The sequence below is a fragment of the Pinus tabuliformis genome, chromosome 4_1, assembly GCF_031772625.1.
Source record: "Pinus tabuliformis cultivar Carrire ecotype Pingquan chromosome 4_1, CPIR1, whole genome shotgun sequence".
Lineage (NCBI taxonomy): Eukaryota > Viridiplantae > Streptophyta > Pinopsida > Pinales > Pinaceae > Pinus > Pinus tabuliformis.
This window is the reverse complement of record NC_142303.1, coordinates 42,964,115-42,990,267: the sequence shown is the minus strand read 5'-3', so window position 1 is coordinate 42,990,267 and position 26,153 is coordinate 42,964,115.

Sequence of the window (26,153 nt, the reverse complement as noted above, 5' to 3'; positions counted from 1 at the left end):
GGCTTTCAGGATCTAACTCTTCATCATCTTTAGAGGAGATGTCTTTCACTCCATTGCTATTCACACTTAATTCCATAATTGGTATTTTCTCATCATCCCCATCTTCTTGGTCATCTTTCTCATCCAAATCCTCATCTGGTAATGGGATGTATGTTTCCCTAATCTTGTTAGACAAGGAATTAAATGCACCAGTGTAATCGAAAAGCTCCAAGAAGAGATAATATGTGTACCCTTATTCATACTCCTTTCTTATGCTTTCGAGGTTTTACCTACTTTGGTCATAAACAATGAGTATGGATTCATTGTTCCCTATTAGATGATCACAAACCTCAGACCACGACTTCAATCTTTTCCGTAGGTCTTGTTCTTATTTGGGGCTAATGTTGTGGATACTTTCTTCAACAATTTTTCATGATATTGCATATAATGTTAAAATGGAGTCGCCAGGGTGAATTAAAATTCCTTCACAAATGCCTGCCTCACCCTACAAGCATTGACTTTAGAGTTCAATGAGGAACTAGGACTTCATTCCTCCAATGGAGTCGCCAATAATGATATGTCAATATGTCATACGTGTTGGAAATATTGAGAGAGGGGGTGAATCAGTATTTCTTTTTCCGACTATTGTTTTACCAGTTAAAAAATTTATATGCAGAACACAAGATGAACAATAAGAATAAATTCTTTTATTCATATAATCTTTGCAGTAAAATGGATACAATATATAACTGGTTGCAATCAGTTGCCAAGCACCAACTTAGACTTTTGTGAGGCTCCAACCTCCAGAGCTCCAACTCTATTTCGCTAAGACAACAATCTTGGACTTAGGAGCACCAACTCCCAAGGACTTCAATCCTTCCAGTTCCTGAGACACCAGTCCCAGGGACACCAATCCTTCTTACTTCTAAGGCACCAATCCAAAGAACTCTAATCTTTCTTACTTCTGAGGCACCAGCCCCAAGGACTCCAATACTACTTACTTCTGAAGCACCAATCCAAATGACTCCAATCCTTCTTACTTTTGAGGCACCAGCCCCAAGGACTCCAATCCTACTTACTTCTGAAGCACCAACCACAAGGGTTCCAACCCAATCTTGTCAAGGCACATTTGATAGTAATTTTCTACTCTCAGGACTCTTCATTACTAAGTTTTGTCTGTATATAGCTTCAATGTAGTCTCCATGCTACAACATCAATGACAACCAGTCTTCTTATGAAGGAGTCTTTGCAACTCTTCATACTGTCCACACAGAGTCTCTAATAGCCTTCGTGCTCTTTGATAATGTCTTCACACAACTTTAGTCAGTCTATTGTTAGCTACACTAAGCTCTACATAAAGAACAACTTTCTATTCAAGCATCTGTTCTAATGTCACAGTGAATGCTTCGACATGACTACTTCTCTACTGGCTACTTCTCCCCTTCGACTATCTCCTGTCTTGTTGGACCTTTGGCCCTTTTTTCTTTTCTGTTGGACCCTCTGCTACAGCCTCTGTTTTCTCCAATTGTTTCAACAATACGACCACACATTGTTCTCTATTTTTTCTTGTTTTTATGCATTCCTCATGCCTCTGTCTGTTGGTTTCCTCTTTTCGCTGGCTCTTAGGCTTCCTCAACGCTCACTTATCCTATTAGCTTCCTCCTTGGTCGCTGTCAGTTCCTCTACGCTCACTTGCTTCTTCAGCTTCCCGGCTTTCGGTTTCCTCAGTCTATTCGAGCGTTCCAATATTCACAAGACACGTTCAGGAGGAAGAGAGGCCATATTACAGAGAAACGTTGCCTATTAAAAGATATTAGAGAGATCCCTTTCTTTCAATAATGTTCATACACAGGACTTCAGTGCTTACAGAGGCTTTCATTTGGAGAGATTGTACCATCAGGGCGAGCCCACACATCACGTTACCATCGCAATCGCAACCGGCGTCGTTCCACCTTACTGAACTATTAGAACCGTTATCATATGCATTTTTTCCTTCACACCACATGCAAGGCCAACATTCAAATACACAGAAAATATGAGAAAAACCACGAGCGAAGCGCTCAGGGTGGACTTCAAAAATATTACTCTCGCATCTATAACTGCTTCGGGTCTGCCTTGTAATCACAATCGACAGTTGCTAATGGTCGATGGCTGATGGCCGATGGATGCGATATGACATTAAGCCAAATTACAATGTTGCATTGGGTCGGGTCTTGCAATCGCAATCGGCACTTGTAGGAGGACAAGGCTTTACAATGTGTGCGATACATGACCCCTGATATGACGAGCGCGATATTATTATTAAGCCATGTTACAATGTTTAAGCAGGTCTGCATATATGTATCGCAATCGAGAGTTTGGGGTGATGGCACATAGCCGAACCGCCGATTTACACTGTCACCGATATATATATATATATATATATATATATATATATATATATATATATATGTCACTCCGATAGTGCATTCCACTATAGCTCAGTCTTCCACCTCAAATAGTGTATTTTCCTATATATATGTTTTGGCCTCCGTTTGTGCCTCCGATAGTGTATTCTGTGCATACTTGTATAAATTCTGCCTTTTCCTCTCCGATAGTGTATTTGCATATAACTAAGTCTTTCTGCCCCCGATAGTGTATATGCAATCCAACTAAGTCTTTCTGCCTCCGATAGTGTAAATGCACGTATATATATGTTTTTGCCACCGATAGTGTTAAATGCATATATAGATGGGTTTTTGCCTCTGATAGGTCCCAATAGTGTAAATGCATCCTTTGCTCCTCCGATAGCTCTATTTTGCTTTCTCCAATGGCTCTGATAGCTTTATTTGCTTCCTCCATTGGCTTTGTCTACTCTTTGCTCTATTTGCTCCTTTGGTGGCTCTGTCTGCTCCTCTTGGCTCCTCCAATGGCTCTGTTTTCTCCTCTTGTTGCCCTCCTCCTCCTGTATCTCCTCTTGGTTCTTCTTGGGCATGTATTACATGTAATGCTCTTCCGATATGGCTCCTCTTGCTCCAATTTGGCTCCTCTGGCTTGGCAATGTCTTTCAAAGAGACCTCCTCTGTTTGTTCTGATATTCTGCAATATGCATGTCTTGCTTATGGCTTGGCTATCCTAATGGCCTTGCTCCTGTCTCTTCATGGATCTGCTCTGCTTCCCCTTGGCTTCATATCATCATCTAGTATATAGAATATTTCCATATTGACATCAATGAAAACCTAGGTCAAAAATCTCCCCCTTTGTTATTGATGGCAATATTGTTCTTGTCTCCCCCTTTGACATCAATGGCAAAGGAGTGCTCTGGGACTCCCCCTATCAAACTGCTTCTATTCTTAATGAATGGTATATTTTCATGGGTCTGTGACTCCCCCTGTCATAATGCTCTTCTTCTTTTACTGAAGGATTGATGCTTTATCATCAATTAGCACATTATTCCCTCTTCATGTCTCAGAACTACTCTATCATGGCTTCAACAATGCTTAAAGATGCTCTACCTCAATGCTTTCAATAAGATTTCAAATAGCCATACACCAAGTGTCCAAGTCCAGGCTTTTATGCTTCAATCCATATTGCTATCTCCATAGGCAGAATTGAGAGACCTTCATAGTCTGAATCAGGAGAAAATGCCACTGAGATTGTCTTTCTTTCTATATTTCTTTAGTTTTGAGTTCCTTTGTGTCTCTGTGCTTCTCCTTAAGTCACTGCCATCCAATATTCAATCATCATTGCATTTGGATGAAATGGTGAGGGGTCGTGCCTTACTGTTGCTATATTTTCTCAGTGACCAGTTTTAGCATAAGTTATATTTGACTGCACAACATTCTCCTTTCTATGAGCCATCTTTTCCTTGTGTTCTTGTACATATATCAGCAAGTTATTTCCTCTTACGAAATTTAGATATCCAGTCTGTGACTGGCTTTTAAATACATTAGCTGATTTGCATCTTCATGCAATGCTTCAGTTTTGTTATATGCTGCCAGCTGCTCTTACTTCAAACTCCATTCTAGATGTATTTGTTTGTTTGAAGGTTGCCTCTATTAGTGTCCATAATTTATCTGTTCTCACATTAAATCCCTGAGCCAAGATATAAACTTTTGTGATAACAACACCATAGTTGTTTGCCCTATTTCTTTAGTATTAGATGACATTCTCTGCTATTCCAAATACTACTTAGAGAGTAAGTGGAAAGCATCTTTAACAACAGTCCAAGGAATGGTTACAGGATCATGTCCTTTAATGGAGTACTCCTGAGAAATGATCTTCATCAAAGAATGATTGTTAATATAGCTCAACAAGGATTTCATAGGAACCCTTTCACTAATAGCTTCTACAATAATGATCAAGAATCACAGGCTCCTCCTAACTGTAGCATCATCTCTTTTGGCAGAGTCTTCCCATCAAGTGCTTAGATTGTCAAAATTCAGGCCAATGACATATGCTATTGGCTGGAGAGCTCAAGGGAATTTTGGATTGTATTTGCTTCCTTCTCCATACTTGTGTAACTTTCTTCTTTTGCATGGTTCTAGCTTGTGTAAGAGCCCAAATTAAGTTACAATCACGTGCCATATGACCAATGTTATTACACTTGAAGAATTCTACATTGTTCATGAATAAGAATTCATGATTTCTTCCTGCAAAATTGTTTCTTGGAGATTGTTGGGGACTATAATATCTATCTTTATGATATGCTTTACAGTATTTTGCCATGTGACCAAAGTTTTTACAAGAATAACAATAACCAAAAAATGAACTTTAGTACCTGGGAGATGGAGATTTCCTTGATGTACTTCTGAAGCTTTTATTCCTTGAGATCCTTTGATGGTAACCATTGCCTCTCGCATCTTTGACATCATGTTTATTTCTTCTTGGAGCAGGATTTCTTCTATTGTAGCCTTGGTTTTTCTCCTTGCCTTTGCTGGAACTGGGAGCATCACCACTTCTTTCTGGCTTCTTCACATCCCCTTTGTTTAAAGCATTTTCATTCTTGTTTGAGGATTCACTTGCATACCCAAGACCTGATTTATCAAATGGACATATGTGATAGTTGAGCGTGTCATCCAAGGCTTGAGAGCTCTTCACGATTTTGTTCATCCCTTCAACCTTCATTCTGAGGAAGACAATCTCTTCTTCCAATCTTTCACACTTATTATTATTCTTAGCAAGTTGTTTCTCAGTTTCTTCCTTGATACGAGTAGCTTCACATGTTTCAACCTTGAGAAGATTGATGTTAGATTTTAATTTGAAGATTTCTTCATCCTTTGCTTTTAGTTGACAGATCATGGTGTTTCTTTGCTTTCCTGCTTCATCAGCCTGTCCTTTTATGACTTCCAATGCTTCTTGTTAGGATTCCAAGAAAATCTCCTAGGTTGTAGCTCGAAGATGCCTGATAACATATAATTTCAACTTATTGTTGCATGGTTTAATGGAAGGAATGATGCTTGTTCAAGCCAGATAACCACTTCTACTTTGTTTCACTCTATACATGCGTGAACACCCCCAGACTACAAGGCTTTAGACCACCAAATGCTCACAGTTTAGATATTGGGTGAATATGGAGAATACTAACCACACCAGCAGATGCACAAGACCATGTGATGGCAGGCTGTAACTAGTAAAGAAGCTTGTAAATCTATTCTACTGATGCATAGAGGGGATGACATCTCTCTTGAAGCAGATAGAAAGAAACCTGAGTAACCTATTCAATGAAACATTCAACAATCTAACACAGATAGGATGACAACTATCTAGTGCTAAACCTCAAAATATCATGAACACAACATATCAAGCACAAGCTTAGAACAGAGAAAGATGGAAAGTGAGCAGTTAACAGCAAAAGAAGCTTGTATTAGCTGAAAATGAAGACGAGACGCTGCAAGTGACAAAATATCTACAGTCTCCAGAAGTTGAACCTTACATCAAAATACCAACCACCAACCCTGATTACATCTTGTTTCTGGGTATTTATAGATTTTACATTACAAGGGCACTTGGTCGTTTATGTATGGAGGGGTCATAATTGACCACCAACTGCATTTAACTGCCTGATGGAGTCTCTGAAGATGCTCACTTGCTTCAGTGGATAAATCTGATCTATTCAAGTGTTGTGTTGTCCTCTTAGGCAGTTGGAGTGCTCGTACCAGTGGGTTTCCATGACTGATAAATTCATTTGTAGGGTCGTGCTTTGTCCTTTTCTCCCCTGTCCATGCTTTCTGTTGAATGTGGTTGTTGGGGACTAACTGTGATGGATACTGTCATGCTAGTCACCTTCCTTCTTCGGGCACGAAATGGATGGAGGATACGGAATGCATGGCGAGTGGACGATATGGATGAGCGGGAAGGATGGTCATCGGATCGGGGAAATGGACAGCGGAGATGGCATGGTGGGGGATATCAGCCGAGGTGGGAGCGGGTTGAATTTGGGTTGTTAGATCTTAGGCAGACAGATGAAATAGTGATTGGGAGGTGAGGTTACACAATCATTATCGGGCGGTAATGGTATTGATCACACCGCTTTCGGGACCTAAGCAGTAAAAGGACGGGACCGCGTTATTCCACTCAATGGTTGACACGTAGCGGCAGATGAGAGAGAAAAACCACTCTCATCGCGTGCTAATGTTCAATCACTTTTTTGGCGCGATAAGTGTGAAGGCCATCAGATCTCGGTGGAGATGATCTGATGGTGGGGATTTGATCGAACGGATTATTACTTTGGGTGCAATGAGAGCCATTGGATCGACGGGGAAGATCAATGGCGGAGATAAAAGGAGATGAGTTATAAAGGCGCAAAGTCATATGGTTGAGGTTTTATGGCGGGTTTAGGCTTTGCGCTCGGGGCTTAAAGGAAAAGGAGCTATTATGCTGGGTTTAGGAGGAAAATAGGGTAACAGAGGTGGCAGAGAATAAGTGGGGTAAAGGAAAAAGGAGAAAATGACCACTGTGAGCTTTCCTTTGAGCGCAACCAAGCAGACCAAGCTTGTCTTTGACCTTAGAAAATCATCGTCATATAGCAGAGCTAACACTAGCTCCTTCTGGGGATGATATCCTCCCTGTGAGGTCTCAAGAACTATAGACGACTGCCTTCATTCAAAAACAAGATTAAAAACACTGCCTAATATTCCATTGGGAATGGAGTCTATTTAAGCCCACAGTAAAACCTGGTAAAAATAACATATTTACAAAATTAAGGCCTGAAGACCTTAAACAACATAATTTTTCAAAAAACGCCCATTAACTGGGCCATCAAAAACTATCTCTCCTTCTACACTTTGCAGCATGAAAGTGTTGTTCCCCTAGATCTGAGTGATGACAAAAGGTCCAGTCCACAGAGCATCAAACTTCTCATGGTTGCCTTTCTTCTCCTTCAGTGCATCCCACTTAAGAACCAATTATCCAACTTGAAAACTATCTATCTTTGCCTTTCTGTCAAAGGCTTCCTTGATCCTCTTTTGATGTGCTACATACTTTTCAACCAGCTGCTCTCTGAAATGATCCTCTTAGCCATGTCATTTTCCTCATTCTGCTCTTCCTGCAAGAATTTTGCCACAGGGAGGGTCAACTGAATTGGGAATATAGCCTCAGTGCCATATACCAGCTTGGGAGTTCCCTGTGGATCTCTTGGGAGTCACTCTGTCAGCCCACAATGAAAATTTCATCTTGGAATCCCAGTTCCTTTTATTGTCTTCTAGCAGCTTCTTGATTATCCTTATCAGGATCTTCTTGGATTATTTTGCTAGGCCATTACCTTGAGGGTAATATGAGGTGGAATGAACTAGCTTAATTCCCATTGAGTCACACATGTCCACCAATTCTTTTGCCCTGAAGTCTGCTGCGTTGTCTGTAACCAATTTATGTGGACAACCAAACCTGGTGAAAATGTTTTCTGTCAAGAATTTCATGACCACATGGTGATCAGCTTTCCTAGTAGGGATGGCCTCAATACATTTAGTAAAGTAGTCAGTGGCTACTAAGATCCATCTGTGCTAGCCACTAGAATGTGGATTAATTTCTCGTATGAAATCCAAACCTCACTGCTGAAAAGGGCCACTGTCATGTATTGGTTTTAAGGGCAGGGACTTCAACTGTTGTTTTCTTTCAAACCTCTGGCACCTGTCACAAGATTTAACAAATGAAAAGGAATCAGAAAACAAAGTGGGCCAATAATACCCAGCTCTGAGAATCTTGTGGGCTATGGTTTTCCAGTAGTGATGTCCTCCACATATGTTGGAATGAACCTAATGCATGACCTCCATAGATTTTTCTCTGTCCAGACACCTCAAAAGAATTTTAGAGGGGTCCCTCCAGTAGAGCAGGTTTCCATGAATGCAATACTTGGCTGCTCTGAGCTTAATAGTCCTAGCTTGGCTTGAACTTAGGCCTGGGGGAAATTCTAGCTTCAACAAAAATTGAGCTATTGAAGAATACCATTCACAAGAAGCTAGATTTTCAGCCAATGAGCGGTTCTGTCCTAGTTCAGTTGTGTCTCCTCTTGCCTATCTGATATCCGAGATTGTGCCTACACAATTCATGTCTAGCATCCTGCAATTTTCTTCATCCATTAGCTTGGCAAGGCCTTGACCTCTCACAAGCTTGGTGGGATTCAATTCTATGTTGAATTCAATAAGCTTTGCAATCCATTTAGCCCTTCTTCCATCAACATCAAGCTGTGTTAGGACATCCTTTACTGAAGCAAAGGGCACATATGCAATTACCTTGGAATGCAGAATGTATATTCTGAAAGCTTTCAAGGATTTGATAAGGGCATAAGCCTTTTTTTCGATGATATCATACCTCAGTTCAGCATCCCTTAATGTTTTGCTAAAGAATTCCAATGGATGCTCTGAGCCCTCATCATCTTTTTGCAATAAGACTGCTGCAAGGGTGTCACCTAAAGCAAATGAAAAGATCTGGAACTCCTTGTTGTAATATGGGTTGATCAAAGTGGGAGCTTCCATAATAGTTCTCTTGATGGGTTCAAAAGATCTTCTTATTGCATCAGTCCATTTGATCTCTGATCCCTTCTTTAGCATGGACGTGATGTGTTTTACAAGTTCTGCAAAATTAAGAATAAACCTCCTTACAAAGTTTATTTTGCCCAGAAAGGATTAGATGTCCTTTTTTGATCTCGGTACAGACCAGATCTGTGTTGATTTCACTCTTTCTGGGTCAATTTTGACACTTGCAGCAGAAACAATGTGTCCAAGGAGCTTGCCCTCTTCTAAAGCAAAATGTGACTTTTTAGGATTCACTGATATCCCAAACCTCCTGCACTTTAGAAATACTTTCTTCAAATGTTACAAATGGTCTTGATGGCCGCTAGAGTATACTGTTATATCATCTAGGTAGACAAGGACATACTTACCCTTCTCTCCTACAAATTCTATATCCATAGCTCTCTAAAAGGTAGCTCCAGCGTTCATCAGTCCAAAGGGCATTTTAGAGTACATGAAAGTACCCCAAGGAGTGGTGAATGCAGTCTTTTCTTGGTCATCTGGATGTACAGCAACCTGGTTATACCCTGAAAATCCATCCAAGAAAGACATCACTTTAGCTCCTGAGACTTTCTGCAGCAAATGCTCCATCTTGGGCAAAGGATAGTTATCTTTTTTGGAACACTTGTTCAAGTTTCTGAAATCAAGCAAAGCCTGATTTCTCCACTTTTCTTCCTCACTACTACCAAATTTGATACCCACTTTGAATATCTCAGAGGGACTATGATTTTAGCAGCCAACAACTTCTTGATTTCTTTTTCAATCAGGGGAAGGAGCAAAGGATTTATGGGCCTCAGTTTCTGCTTGAAAGGGATGGTGTCTTTCTCCAATGGGATCTTATGCTGGATAATCTTTTCATCATAATTTTTAAGGTCACTGTATTCCCAGGCAAAGACATCAGAAAATTGCTTCATCAAGGTACAATATTCAGAACTTTGGGCAATAGAAAGATGGGTGGACAGATTTATATACTTTGGATGATCTGGACTCCCTATGTTATGCCTATGGACTGCAGATTGATCTTCTTTTTGGGTAGCCTTATATGGCACATTATTCTGATCAAACAGCTTCTCTAGAGGCACTAACCCTTTGGGTATATGATTGTTAGGCAGCGATACAATGCTATTTCGGCCAATTCTGTTCTTTAGCTAGGGCTGAGGACATTCTTCCAAGGTTTCATTCTCTTGGTCAATTTGAATTTTAGAGAATTCATCAATGACTTGCAGAAACCTATTTGCCTCATCATCATCCTCAAATACTTTCCAATACCAGATATTATTAGGCAAGGATGGTCTATATTTTATCTGGACTTCATAAACCAACCTAGGGGGCATGGGAGGGATGAACATGCTAGCAGACATAGCAAGGGAATCAACGAACTGATTTTTGACTCTAGGGACATATGAGATATAAAAACTATCAAAAGAATCTTTAAGTCTCCATACCTCATCTCTATATGCTTTCAGCCTTGGGTGCCTTTCTTGGAATGTTTTGTTCACTTGTTGAATGATGAGGTCAGCATCTCCAAACACCTTTATATTCCTGATTCCTCTGTCTTTGGCAGCGTTTAAGCCCAATATCAGAGCCTCATACTCTGCTATATTTTTGGTGACCTGAAAAGTCAACTTGAAAGACAGATGAGTGCTTTCTTGTCTTGGAGACACTAGCACCACTCCTGCCCGTGCAGTTTCCTTTGAGCAGACTCCATCAAAGAACATATCCAAAGTTTGTGTCCCTTCATCTTCCATGGCCTGGCCTACTGGTTTCTTGATCTACATCGAGACCCTCTGGGATTCTTCAATTTTGAGAATACATGCTCCAAAATCAGTGTCCACAACGTAAATGGGATGATTAGTGGGGTTCTTCTCATCACTGATGATATAGGCTAACTAGGCTTCCCTGTATAGCCTTCTGCTTTCTCCTCCAAAAACTGGGACAGTGGCATAACATAAATGATTCTGTAAAGTCCCACCCAGCCTTTTAATCCATCCTCTGGATAGCAGCATGCCAAACTTAGGGGGGACATCTGCTACAACAATGTCCATCATCATGCTCTTCATGGGCAGTTGAGTTAGGGTGATAGCCAAGTCTTTGATCAACCCTAGACATTTCACCTTCCTTAAATCAAAGGAGAATAAATCATGATATGGTCTGGTAATGTCAAGGCCTAACTCTTCCATGACAGCTTTGGGCATCAGATTATGGTTTGCCCCAGTGTCCAATAGGCAGTTATGGAGGATTTTGTCATGAATGGTCAAGGAGACATAAAATGATGGAGAATTATCATCTGCAAGTTTAGTCATTGGGCTAAGCACAACTGTAGGCTAATCATCTTGTAAATTCACATAGTCAATGGAGGTTTGTGTGGCCTTTAGCTCAAGGGCATCAAGGATGGGCTTTCTAAAGGCCTCACTCTTTACAAGTTCTATCAGTGGTACAGATATTTTTAGCTTCTGGACTTATGATTCAAAACTAAAAGGGGAAGGGGATTTGTCAGGACCTCTTACCTCTTGAGCTAGTGCTCTCAGGATGATAGGATCAGCTGTTGGTCTCTTCTATTTGTTGATCTACTACTCTGTGGGGACAGCAGCTCTTTGTGCAGGGCCCTCTTTGACATTACTCATTCTTGACCTCAAGTTATATCTTTGTTGGTCTTCAGTCTGTAGAACAACTTCTCTGTCCCACTCTTGACTGGTCTGGTCCTTGAGTAATGACTCTTCGTAAGCAGCTAATGTCAAAAAGGTAGCACTGCCCTTGTCTTCCATGCAGTGAATCTCATCCTCTTCATCAAATTGTTCCTCCTCCATGACTACATTCTGGAAAGGAGTCTTAACCCTTTGTTCTTCATTGGCTTCCTTGCCCCTCTGAATGATCTGCAATTGTTCATTTGCTCTTCTAAATGGATTTGGATTTCTAGGAGAAAATGTATTAGGAAGCATCGCTTTCCCGGAATTCTACTCAACCTTCAGTTTGGAGATTTTAGAAGCCAATGACTCAATAATTTTAGTCATTTTGTCTATTTTAGGCTCTGAATATGTAGAAGAAGAAGAAGCCTCACCTCTTTTCCTCCTTCTATCAGCATGGCCTTTGAGTTTCTCTGCAGCCAGGATATTGGATTCCACCTCTAAGGCTGCATCTTGCATTTCAGCTAGAGTGACACATCTTCTTTCTCTTAATAGCAAGCATAAATCAGAATCAAAAGCATTGGCATAGGTGAGTTTGGCAGAGATGGGGGTAGGCCTTACTTCATCTGGTATCTTGTTGTACATACGATTGAATCTTTTATTAAAATCAGACAATGATTCCCCATTTTCCCTCTTGAGGTTGCCAAACTCAGTATGGTAATATAGCAGGTCTTTCTTATCTCCCCAATGCTTTAAAAACACAACATCTAATGCTTCAATGTCTACTATAGACCTAGGGGTCAGCTCTCTAAACCACTTTCTAGCCTCACCGTCAACGCTTTGGACAAATACTCTCATCCACACATCATCTTCACTGATATCTAGGTTTTGAAGTCGACATTTCGAGTCTGCAACTAGACTCATCATCAGGACAAAATGTGAGGAGAAAAGAAGGAAATTTTTAGGTATAAATATGAAAACCCAGGATGTGAAGTCCAATGGCCGACTCTTTTCATTAATGATGATTTTATTTATTATAAGCTTTATGTTTTTTCATTATACAAATTTTTAATAACTACCTTGTAATTTATTTTTAATTATTTTATTAATGTTACAATTTTAAATTTTGTCTTATTATGTCATTATGCCTAATAATTAAATTATTCATATTAATTATGGTTATGTTTATTGATATGTTATTCTTAATTGATTAGAATGTGATTTTATTATTATTGATATGAAAGTTATTTATTATGTCTTCTTATAAATCATATGTTTTGTTATTAAAATCTCTTTTAGTAATTCTAGGATTATTTAGTATTATTCTTATTAGTATTTTAATATTTAATGCATTTTTTTGTTTATATTTATTATTTGTTATTGTTAATATTTATTAATTTATCTATTATTAATCTATTATAATGGATGTTAGCTTAATGATAGTTACTAATCTATCTTATAGGTTATTTCCTAAGTTATTTAATAATGTTCTCTTATACATGTTAATATGCTTTTATATTTGATGCGGATAATGTAAGCTTTATCATTAATTAATTTTAATGTTATTAATGCTTCTATTAATTGCTTATAATTAAATTTTGTTTATTAATTATGGTTAATGCTAGTTGATGTTTATGATGTTATTCTTAATTAATTAAAATGAGATTTTATTGTTATTGTTATGTAAGTTATTTATTATGTCTATTTATAAATAATTTATTTATAAATAATTTATTGTTATCTAGGTTATCAGCATAGCTATAAAAAGACTCAAGGTGTTCTTCAATTGTTGCTCCCTCTATACCAGTGAACTTAGGCATGTATTTCTGATATTCTTGTGCAGGCATGGCATTCAAAGGAATAGGCAGAACCAAGGGTCCATACCTAGCAGCTATGATCCTTTCCATTTTGGTAGGTGCTTGTTGACTTGCCATGACTAGGGTAGATGGAAGGGTACTGGTCGCTTGGATGACAGAAGGCTAAGAAATGAATGACAGGGCGGAAGGAAACTGATGGACTATAGGGGAGGTTTTCTTTGGACTGAGGTCCAAAGGGGAACTTATTGAACAAGGAGCTTTATGAATCTCCAAGAGTATTTCTTCATTGATAGTGCTAGGCTCTATATTTTCAACATGTACATGCTCAGTACAGGCCTTTCTTGCAGAGATACATAAGATTGTTTAGGCTTACCTGATCTTGATGCTCCTTTCTGTGATTTTTTCGCTGCTTGACAATCTTCTCAGGGTTAGGCACTGGGTCAGCTGGTGATTTATGAGGATTTCTTTGAGTATGCCTCACAAACTGAGCCAAAACTATGATGTGGAGTCGCCAAAGGTTGGTCCTCCTGTAGAGTCACCAGATAGATGATTACAACCAATAATGTGTCCAGACTTTGTCTATCATCAAAGCTAGATCTATGTCGTTCTCCCAAGGAAGCTGAGCTTCAATCTCCTCTCCCCAGCAACGGCGCCAATTATGTTATGATTCCAAGAAACTCTCCTAGGTTGTAGCTCGGAGATGCATGGTAACATATAATTTCAACTTATTGTTGCATGGTTTAATGGAAGGAATGATGCTTTTTCAAGCTAGATAACCACTTCTACTTTTTTTCACTCCAAACATGTATGAACACCCCCAAACTAGAAGGCTTTAGACTACCAAATGCTCATAGTTTAGAAATTGGGTGAATATGGAGAATACTAACCACACCAACAGATGCACAAGACCATGTGATGGCCGATTGCAACTAGTAAAGAAGCTTGTAAATCTATTCTACTGATGCATAGACGGGATGACAGCTCTCTTGTAGCAGATAGAAAGAAACCTGAGTAACCTATTGAGTGAAACATTCAACAATCTAACATAGATAGGATGACAACTATCTAGTGCTAAACCTCAAAATATCATGAACACATCATATCAAGCACAAGCTTAGAACAGAGAAAGATGGAAAGTGAGCAGTTAACAGCAAAAGAAGCTTGTATTAGCTGAAAATGAAGACGAGACACTGCAACTGACAAAATATCTACAGTCTCCAGAGGTTGAACCTTACATCAAAATACCAACCACCAACCCTGATTACATCTTGTTTTTGGGTATTTATAGATTTGACATTACAAGGGAACTTGGCCGTTTAGGTATGGAGGGGTCATAATTGACCACCAACTGCATTTAACTGCATGATGGAGTCTCTGAAGATGCTCACTTGCTTCAGTGGATAAATCTAATCTATTCAAGTGTTGTGTTGTCCTCTTAGGCAGTTGGAGTGCTCGTACCAGTGGGTTTCCATGACTGATAAATTCATTTGCAGGGTCGTGCTCTGTCCTTTTCTCCCCTGTCCATGCTTTCTGTTGAATGTGGTTGTTGGGGACTGACTGTGACGGATACTGTCATGCTGGTCACCTTCCTTCTTTGGGCACAGAATGGATGGAGGACACAAAATGCATGGCGGGTGGATGATATGGATGAGCGAGAAGGATGGTCATCGGATCGAGGAAATGGATGGCGGAGATGGCTCAGCGAGGGATATTGGCCGAGGTGGGAGCGGGTTGAATTTGGGCCATTAGATCTTAGGCGGCTAGATCGAATGATGATCGGGAGGCGCGGTTACACGGTCATTATCGGGCGGGAGCAATTTAGTTGGGCGGTAATGGTATTGATCGCACCACTTTTGGGCCCTAAGCAATAAAAGGATGAGACCGTGCGATTCCACTTAGTGGTTGACACGTAGCGGGGGATGAGAGAGAAAAACCGCTCTCATCACGTGCTAACGTTCAATCACTTTGCTCTCGTGATAAGTATGAAAGCCGTGAGATCTCGGCGGAGATGATCTGATGGTGGGGATTTGATCGAGCAGATTATTACTTCGGGTGCAATGAGAGCCGTTGGATCGGCGGGGAAGATCAACGGCGGAGATAAAAGGAGATGAGATATAAAGGCGCAAAGTCATATGGTTGAGGTTTTATGGCGGGTTTAGGCTTTGCACTCAGGGCTTAAAGGCAAAGGGGCTATTATGCTAGGTTTAGGAGGAAAATAGGGTAACAAAGGTGGAAGAGAATAAGTGGGGTAAAGGAAAAAGGAGAAAGTGACCACTGTGAGCTTTCCTTTGAGCGTAACCAAGCAGACCAAGCTTGTCTCTGACCTTAGAAAATCATTGTTATATAGCAGAGCTAACACTTCCTTTTTCTTCTCAGCTCCTTGTACTTGTTTCCTGGCTTCTTGTAGTTGATTTTTGAGAGAGGATACCTATACCTTGTACTGACCAGTCTCTTCTTCAAGTTTGTTCAAGCTCTTGTGCCTTTGTTCAAGTTGACTTGACAAGGTATCTTCCCGTTTCTTTGCTTTATGAAATTGATTTGTCATAGATATGACTTCTTCATGATGCTTTATTTTGCTTTGATGAAATTCCTTCTTAAGCTTGGCAAGCTCTTCATCCCTTTCTTGTACTTAAAGCTTGACAAGGTCAACTTCCTCCCTTGTTTGATCTTGGTCACTAGCTAGTGTTATCTTCTTAAGTTATTTATTTTCCTTTTTCAAATTGTTAATCTCTTCCATGGCAGCCATAATTTGAGTGAGGAGATCTTCTACAAAATCTTTTTCATTCTCTTCATCTTCTAGCTCTGCTTCAGCCTTGATGTCATCATTCTCATTTTCAGCTTCTATGATGGGTTCTGGATTTCCTTCTTGATTTCCATCATCTTCTTGACTGATGGTCATGGTCAATGCCCCCTTTGAGTGAAGGTCATGAAGTTTGTCCTATATACCCTTTGCTGATGAATATTTTCCTAGATTGTTCTTTACAGAATCAGGTAGCCCATTCAAGATTGCCTTCATTGCTTTTGTATTGCACTCCTTGGATTCTCTATCCATCCTGCTATCATCAAACATTGATTTCCATCTTTCAATGCCTCGAGTCTGTAGGAAATTCCACATTCTTGCTTCCCATATACTAAAGTTTCCATTGAGCCTTGGAGCCTCCTCAAATTGACTGTCTTCTATTTTAGTAGTAAAGGGAGACACATCCTTAGGAGGATTGAAGACTTTCTTCCTTGACTTTGCCATTTGTGTTCTAAAGGTCAACCTTCAAGCTGTTAAGCTTTGAATGAAGGTACTAGCTCTGATACCAATTGTTGGAAATACTGAGAGGAGGGGTGAATCAGTATTTCTTTTTCTGACTATTGTTTTACTAGTTAAAACATTTATATGCAGAACGCAAGATGAAAAACAAGAATAAATGCTTTTATTCATATAATCTTTGCAGTAAAATAGATACAATATATAAGTGGTTGCAATCAATTGCCCAGCACCAACTTGGACTTTTGTGAGGCTCCAACCTCCAGAGCTCCAACTCTATTTTGCCAAGACAACAATCTTGGACTTAGGAGCACCAACTCCCAAGGACTTCAATCCTTCCAGTTCCTGAGACACCAGTCCCAAGGACACAAATCCTTCTTACTTCTATGGCACCAATCCAAAGGACTCCAATCTGTCTTACTCTCAGAACTCTTCATTACTGAGTTCTGTCTATATACAGCTTCACTGTAGTCTCCATGCTACAGCATCAATGACAACCAGTCTTCTTATGAAGGAGTCTTTGCAACTTTTCATACTATCCACACAGAGTCTCTAATAGCCTTCGTGCTCTCTGATAATGTCTTCAAACAACTATAGTCAGTCTACTGTTAACTGCACTAAGCTCTGCATAAAGAACAACTTTCTGTTCAACCATCTGTTTTAATGTGACAGTGAATGCTTCAACATGACTACTTCTCTGCTGGCTACTTCTTCCCTTCGACTGTCTCCTGTCCTATTGGTCCTTCGGCCCTTTTTTCTTTTTTGCTGGACCCTCTGCTACGGCCTCTATTTTCTCCAACTGTTTCAACAATACAACCACACATTGTTCTCTGTTTTTTCCTATTTTTATGCAGTCCTCATGCCTTTGTCTGTCAGTTTCCTCTTTTCGCTGACTCTTAGGCTTCCTCAACGCTCGCTTATCATATCAACTTCCTCCTTGGTCACTGTCATTTCCTTTGCGCTCGCTTTCTTCTTCGGCTTCCCGGCTTTCGGTTTCCTCAGTCTATTCGAGCGTTCCAATATTCACAGGACACGTTCAGGAGGAAGAGAGGCCGTATTATAGAGAAACGTTGCCTATTAAAAGATATCAAAGAGATCCCTTTTTTTCAATAACGTTCATACACGGGACTTCAGTGCTTACGAAGGCTTTCATTTGGAGAGACTGTACCATCAGGGCGAGCCCACACGTCACATTACCATCGCAATCGCAACCGGCATCGTTCCACCCTACTGAACTATCAGAATCGTTATCATATGCATTTTTTCCTTCACATCGCACGCAAGGCCAACATTTAAATACACAGAAAATATGAGAAAAACCACGAGTGAAGCACTAAGGGAGGACTTCAAAAATATTACTCTCGCATCTATAACTACTTCAGGTCAGCCTTGTAATCGCAATCGGCAGTCGCTAATGGTCGATGGTCGATGGCTGACGGACACGATATGACATTAAGCCAAATTGCAATGTTGCATCAGGTCTGGTCTTGCAATCGCAATCAGTGCTTTTAGGAGGATAGGGCGTTACAATGTATGCGATATATGACTCCCGATATGAGGGATGCGATATTATTATTAAGCCATGTTACAATGTTTAAGCAGGTCCGCATATATGTACTGCAATCGGGGGTTTGGGGTGATGGCACATAGTAAAACCGTCAATTAGCATATCGCCGATATATATGTATGTCGTTGTCGGGGGTTTGGGGTGATGGCACATAGCTGAACTACCGATTAGCATATCGCTGATATATATGTATGTCACTGTTAGGGGTTTGGGGTGACGGCACATAGCCGAACTGCCGATTTACACTGTCGTCAATATATATATATATATATATATATATATATATATATATATATGCCGCTCCGATAGTGTATTCCACTATAGCTTAGTCTTCCACCTCCGATAGTGTATTTGTCTATATATATGTTTTGGCCTCCGTTTGCGCCTTCGATAGTGTATTTGCATATAATTAAGTCTTTCTGCCCCCGATAGTGTATATGCAATCCAACTAAGTCTTTCTGCCTCTGATAGTGTAAATGCATGTATATATATGTTTTTGTCGCCAATAGTGTTAAATGCATATATAGATGGGTTTTGGCCTCTGATAGCTCCCGATAGTGTAAATGCATCCTTTTCTCCTCCGATAACTTTGTTTTTCTTTCTCCGATGGCTCTGATAGCTCTGTTTGCTTCCTCCATTGGCTCTGTCTACTCTTTGCTATGTTTTCTCCTCTGGTGGCTCTGTCTGCTCCTCTTGGCTCCTCTGATGGCTCTGTTTGCTCCTCTTGTTGCCCTGTTCTTCTTTGGCATATATATATGGCACCTCCTGTAGCTCTGTTTTGGCATATATATATGATATATATATATATATATATATATATATATATATATATATATATATATATATATATATATATATATATATATATATATATATATATATATATATATATATATATATATATGGCTCCTCTTATAGCTCCTCTTGGTTCTTCTTGGGCATGTATTACATGCAATGCTCTTCTGATATGGCTCCTCTTGCTCCAATGTGGCTCCTTTGGCTTGGAAATGTCTTTCAAAGAGACCTCCTATGTTTGTTCTGATATTCTGCAATATGCCTCTCTTGCTTATGGCTTGGCTATCCTAATGGCCTTGCTCCAGTCTCTTCATGGATCTGCTCTGCTTCCCCTTGGCTTCGTATCGTCATCTAGTATCTAGAATATTTCCATATTGACATCAATGACAACCTAGGTCAACAATACGGGGAAAAAACACATGTCTTGTCCTTTGCAACGATGCCATATATGTTACCACTCAAACCAGTAGGAGACTTAAAAGGGGTTCCTAAGAGGGCAACTGCTAGGTCAAGGTCAATGTTGCGGGCTTATCCCACTGTCACCACAACTAAGTATCCTTGCTCTTTAAGGACTTTCACCGATGGGAAGAGTCCCGAAAGAGTAGGGATCACTTTGTAAAGTAGATGTCAATGGATAGGTGAGGAGTGACCCTGAAAACCCTTTCCCACTGATGGAGTAAAGAGTGGAACTTGCTTGCTCTTTAAGCAAGGGACTCGGTCCACCAAGGGTAAGGGGGAGGATTGGAGGGTTGAGGGAGAAAGGATAGGATTATAAAGGAGTTTATCAATCCCTATAATCCTTGGAAACTATTGACGGTGTTGGACCCACCAACATTCATGGGATCTCCCCAATATGAAGTCCCAACTAGACCTCACACGGTTTGGTGTAGGAATCACATCCAGTATAAAGGCCTAGTTACCATATACTTAGAGACATGTCTTGGCTCTAACTATCATCACATGAGAGTGTTGCACTGGTATCTTCAAACAACAAGGTAAGTGTGACTGGTGAGTGCATAATGTAACTTGTATCTCGGTTCTCTTACTTAAAAGGGGGAGATTAAAGTGAGCCTCTAAGTGAGAGGTAATAGTACCACCTAGGAAGAGACACATGTGAACTGGAAAGGTCTGTCTAACATCTAGTGGAATAGTCCATAGCGGATGTGGCAGTCGTTAAAACTGAAGTGCAGGGGATAACACGTACATCAACCAGAGGAGTAGTCCACATGGATGTGACGGTTGTTAAAACCGAAGTGAAGGGGAAAACATGTACACCACCCAATGGAGTAGTCCACATGGATGTGGCGGTCGTTATAACTAGAAAAAAAATATGGTATGTCCAGTATCCCATGAAGTAATCCACAAGGATGTGACAATGGTGAAAACCAATACACAAAGGTTGCTTGTCTAGTATCCCGCGGAGTAGTCCACAAGGATGAGACAGTGGTGATAACCAACACAACACATTCCCAACAATGTAAGTACTAAAACAGCCGAAGTAGTTCAACTATCTTAGTACAGGTGAAACAAACATGCATTACAAATGCCGAAAGAATAGTCTTACAAACATCTACAAAACATGCATGGAAACTCGTTGGCCTTAACAGTCTTCTGAATTAAGCGAAAGTCCCAAGACACATATGTACACCATACATCACTAGTCACAGAAGTGGGACATTGGAGCCACTCCTTGCTCCTCAAAAAACTCATTGTAAACTCTCAAGGATGTGGGAGGAGCCAAGGTGACGACACTTTAACTTCAATGACTACCCTCATGACCATTCAACTTCCTATGAATTTTCAACTGACATGACTCTTCATCTTCATGTGTGTGTCCATTGGATTTCCACTGTACATTACATTTTATTACAACATATATGGCCCATAGTAGTGATGTGGCCTTGATAACTCATGACACAACTTGATATGACACTGTTGACATGTACTGGCTGGCTATGGTGTCCAAGTCAAGCTTTTGTGATGTTAAGTGATGGATGTACTCTCGTGTCTGCTTTGTCTTCTCCTCCGCATGGCTTGATGTTGCGGGGTCTTCAATGGTATTGGTATTGCAAGATGGTTCCATGCATGTGTTCCTTTCTCTTACTGTTTGATTTACTATGTTTTTCCGTCCAGCTGCAAGTAAGTCTTCTAGCATGTGTGCTCCTTATTATCATGTTTGTTGTCTCGCCATGATCTATTAGTGTACTTGTGCCTATAATTCAATCATGACAGGATGACATCTAATCCAAAAACCTCCTAGTCTAGCATGATGCATTGTTTTCCACGTATCGGGCCCGAGATAGATGACAGACTGGGAAGAGGGCCCAGTAACTACGCATTGCAGAGTTCCAGGTGACAGGGAGGGAGGACTAGTCACTGATATTGTGCAAAGGGCAGATCAAGCTTGGACAAGGAACTCTGGGGCATTGTATTCATTTTCAGGGAAAACTACACAGAGGCCACTCAAAGGAAGAATTGCGCAGTAAAGGACACCAATGGAAATGCAAGGTGGGACCCTCAGGGACACCCATGCACAGTTTCCAAAGGGAAGACAAGTCCAGAAAGCAGAGGGACCAGAGGATAGTTCTGTGAAATTTTTGTGAGCAGTGAGTCCCAGATGAGGGAAGTCACTAGGAGGACATATCTATGCAATTTATGGGAGCAGTGCAAGCTCAGGTATCTATGCAATGCAAGGTTCCAACAAGCAAGAAGTAGGCTCAATGACTGTTCTTGAGAAGTGCAAAGTTCAGATAGGTAGTGAGGCAATTTCTACATAGTTCTCGGAAGGAAGACAGGATGCCCACTTCAAGGATTGTGCAGTGCAACTAACCCAAAGGAAAACCTCAAGCATTGCACAGTTCCAAGCAGCAAAGTAGAACCACTAAGGGTTGAGACTACGCAGTGCAACTCAATCAGGGCTAGGTGAAGTGAAGGTTTTCTATCGAGAGACTTTCAGGAAAATGACTAAGTGTGAGAGGCAAGTGAACTTGTGATGACTCAACATTGTGATCACACATTTAGCATACTTTGACAACATGAAAAAACTGACCGCCATGAAAAAATTGTAAATCAAGATCCTCTGTGAGACTGTCTAGTGCGACAAGTGCGACACTTGGGATAAACCTTTGGACATCTGTGACGACACTTGCGTGACAGTGATTAAAACATTTTGTATGAGTATGATAGGTGTTCACATCATTAGGAAAACTTGTATACACAAAGACAAACCTTCATGGTGACTAGAATGGTTCGCAAACATGACATAACAACCAGACATGTCAAAAGACGATGACTGATCCAACAGGCAAAAGGGGGCAAGACACGTAGAGGAAACACATGGAATAACTTTCAGTGCTTGCAACCATGCATGCCATTGAAGACAGAATGATATGAAAATGATAAGAAGCCCTTCAAGCTATACTAAGATGGGTATTTCAAAAGATGTGCTTCGTTTTCCATACCTTATCTCCAAAGGGTTGTGCATCAAATGGAGTCTTCATGTGGTCCTGACCTTCTATCATACCTTGGGTTCCTTGGTCTGCTTATATTCTTCCTCGGCTCCTTGAGAGTCCTCTAGAATGTCACCCTTCTTGTGTTTATTGAGAGACATATCTGCACAGTTTCAGTGGGTAATGACTATTGCGGGATGATGCCCTGGGAGGGCACATCTGCACATTTCAAGATGCAAGGCAGAATGAACAACTTGGGTATAAACTGTGCAGTTTTAGGATGCAAGGCATTGTTACGAGATGAGGTCCTGGGAGGAAACCTTTGCACAGTTTCAGGATGCAAGGCAGACAAGACAACTCAGGGACAAAAATATGTAGTTTTTGGGGATGGTGGGTTCCGACTGAGGGAAGGACACTGGGGGAAACCCACTACACAGTTTTAAATGCTAAGGGAGGTTGGGATTTATGTGCATTATGTAGTTAGTGTGTGAGATAAGTGTGAAACATGTCTATTTGGTCTTTACTTACTAAGGTAAGTTAAGCTCTCATCTAATGTACATAGATCTAGAAGGATCTAAGGTTCTAATGATAGCCTAGTGAAATGAAATTAACAATGCTCTCTTACAAGAGGTCCTTCCTTGTCTTTTCAAACACTTAAGCATAAATTTAGATGAAAACAAATCTAATGAAATTCTAATTTCCTAGGTAACAAAAACATAGTATTAATGACTGGTTAAAAATCCTATCATTCCCTTACAAGAATCTTGCTCAATAGAATCCTTTCCAATCTTTGGATCATAACAATTCAAAGCAATTTCAACACCTAACTAATCCAAGCAACAAATAAGATAAGTAATGTTTCAAACCAATGAAAATTGAATCCCTTACAAGAATCACTTATCTAATTGCAAATTGAATTTAACAATTACAAATCTGAATCACTTGGAAATCAAACCATGAACTATCTTTGAAATTAAAACCAATAAGAAAATATCGAAATTATGCAACATCAAGCATATATATCAATCTTCAAGATTAGTATTGGTTGAGTCCTTTTACAAGGCTCTTTCACAACCAATGAAAATCCTTTCCAATTAACAACTTCAATAACATAACCTTTCTTACAGCACATAAAATAACCTCTGAATTTTAAATCTATCTATGCAAGTAGTAAAGAAACTTTAAAGCAGAGTGTACCAGCATAGTGATGAGGGCCCTTAAACACTTCACAAGCACATTGTAAAACGATTCAGAAGAATATGGCTATTGGATCTGAAGGCATAAACTCGATAGTGAAGTTTGTATTAAGTCTATAGATTAAAAATACATAAACTGTACTTTCATGTCCAAAATCTAGCAGAAACATAGTTTTTCCTCCTAGGTTATTTATCACAAATCCTATAACAAAAGAAGCTATTCCTACTCCATATTATCCTAACATAATTCTATTAATTACATCCAAGAAGGTTGAAATTGGATCAGTTCCTTCATTTATGGAAAAATTCTCAAAATAGAAATTATTTTGTTCAAAATCTAGAAATTCTGCAGAAGTGGCTGGGTTTGACCAGCGTTGACTGGACACCTATTTTCTTCAAATTCAAAAGTGGATAGGTAATCCACCATCCGTGTACATTTAGATTCATTCTCACAATATTCAAATTCTCCAACTTGTTATGCAACATGTCAAACCATGGAGCAAATACAGGGAGTTACAACTTCTTCTAAATTTCTAGAAAATGTCATTTTTAACACAATAATTTCAAAAATTAATTTCAAGCTAAAAATAATGATAATGACATCATATCATTTAGTTTCTAAGGATTATAGCTGGAATATGAAGGTTAGATGCTCAAAAATGATAATCAAAAGAGGATTTTTTAAGTGAAATAGACAATCATAATTTGATACCAACAATGTCTATATGGTGAGAACAACCCATTCTCACAAAGCGTTTCCCCTTAATCAAAAACAAACATTCCCTTTGCATGATGAGTGATAATCCCCTGCCCAAAAATGACACATGTTATAGAAAGATAAAAGCATGAATGACTCTTACGACTGAAGAGGGAAGCTTGAGATAATCAACTTACCAAATAAGTGACTAAGGAATGAGTGATCACAGGATCCAAAATTTTGGAGGGTGTTGCATCCACTACAACACTTCGTGACACACTAGTTGAATTCCATATTCTCTCTCTTGATTCATTTAGTGTAGGGCCTTGGTCGATCAAGAAGTATTGATTCATCGTGTACAATACTTTGGCTTCCCCACTTACCTAATGGATAGACATGGTTTTCCTTGTACCAAATCAGTTGAACACAACACAAGACTTAGCGAGATCACATTGTTTCGAATTGGGAAGGGTAGTTTAGCTCGCGAGCTTAATATTTTCAGAGTATATTTTTTCATCTCTGGTGTTGGTCTGCCACCAGTAGGCCTGGACAGTACCCCAAAGGATTCACATAAGAACAAAATCATTGATCTACTGCCAACGAGCCTAGACAGTACCCAAGTGGACTTGCTTGCTTCACCTCTCTACGCAGGAAGCCTTTCTCTTCTTTCGCCTTTATTATTTTTGAAAGAGAACTGTGCATAGGCACTTATTTATTTTTGGGGTGGAAGAGGGATCTCGGCTTATTGAGAGAAGGAGAGGTTGTTCCTTCAGAGAAGCATGTAAAGACCTCAGATTTAGGTTTTCACATTTATATTTTTCTCCCTCTCCAATTCTACTAGTTGGATAATCTTGAACACACCAAAGCATAAAACTGAGTACAGCCATGAAGTTCCCAAATTGGACATAGGCTTATGGTTGAACCAAATCTCTCTTTATGGATGGATAGTATTTTCCGCCAAGACTTCATCATCCAAAAGTTACAACCAAACACAAGGAAGACAGACACAGGACTAGCCAAGGGCTGTAGTGTCACAAGACACTTTGAACATCAGCCACATACACATTCAAGAGCCAAGATGTAGGTCCAGGCTCAACAATTATTCACGTAGTGAAAAAAATGAAAAACTGAACAAGGAAGGAAACAAAGCAAAAAGAAAGAAGACACAGAAACATGAAACCAAAATAGAAAGACAAGACAATAAAATGACTAAAGAAAACATGTTGTAAAACCAGAATGAGACAACGAGGATGAACTATGGGGAACAAGTGCAAGACGAGTGCAAGGAAAGGAAGAATAAGGCACAACTAATCCTACTCCTATCCTAATATCTAGACAGTCGGGGTTATGTGTAATGAAATTTCTAGTGAAGCCACTGTAGTGTTGGGAATAATACTGAGAGGGGGGTGAGTCAATATTTGCAAATCAATAACTTTTTCATTTCCATAATTAGATTTATATACGCTACATCAGTGAAGGGAACTCGTGTGTGCATGCAACTATTCTTAAGGAAACCAACATATATCTAGTGAACTTATGATTCTGTTAATTCATCATATGTTGATATTTAATCAGTGCATCAGTACTTTATTAAACATTAAATAGTAACCATGTGTAGTAATAATAGAATAAACCATCACACATAATCAACACACATGAACACCAAGATTTAAGGTGGAAACCTAATGTGGGAGAAAAACCACTTGATGTTATTGCCTCTGTATTCTTTTAATATAAAGAATAATTTGTTTACAATCTTGTACTGGTGTACACTCATACTAATACG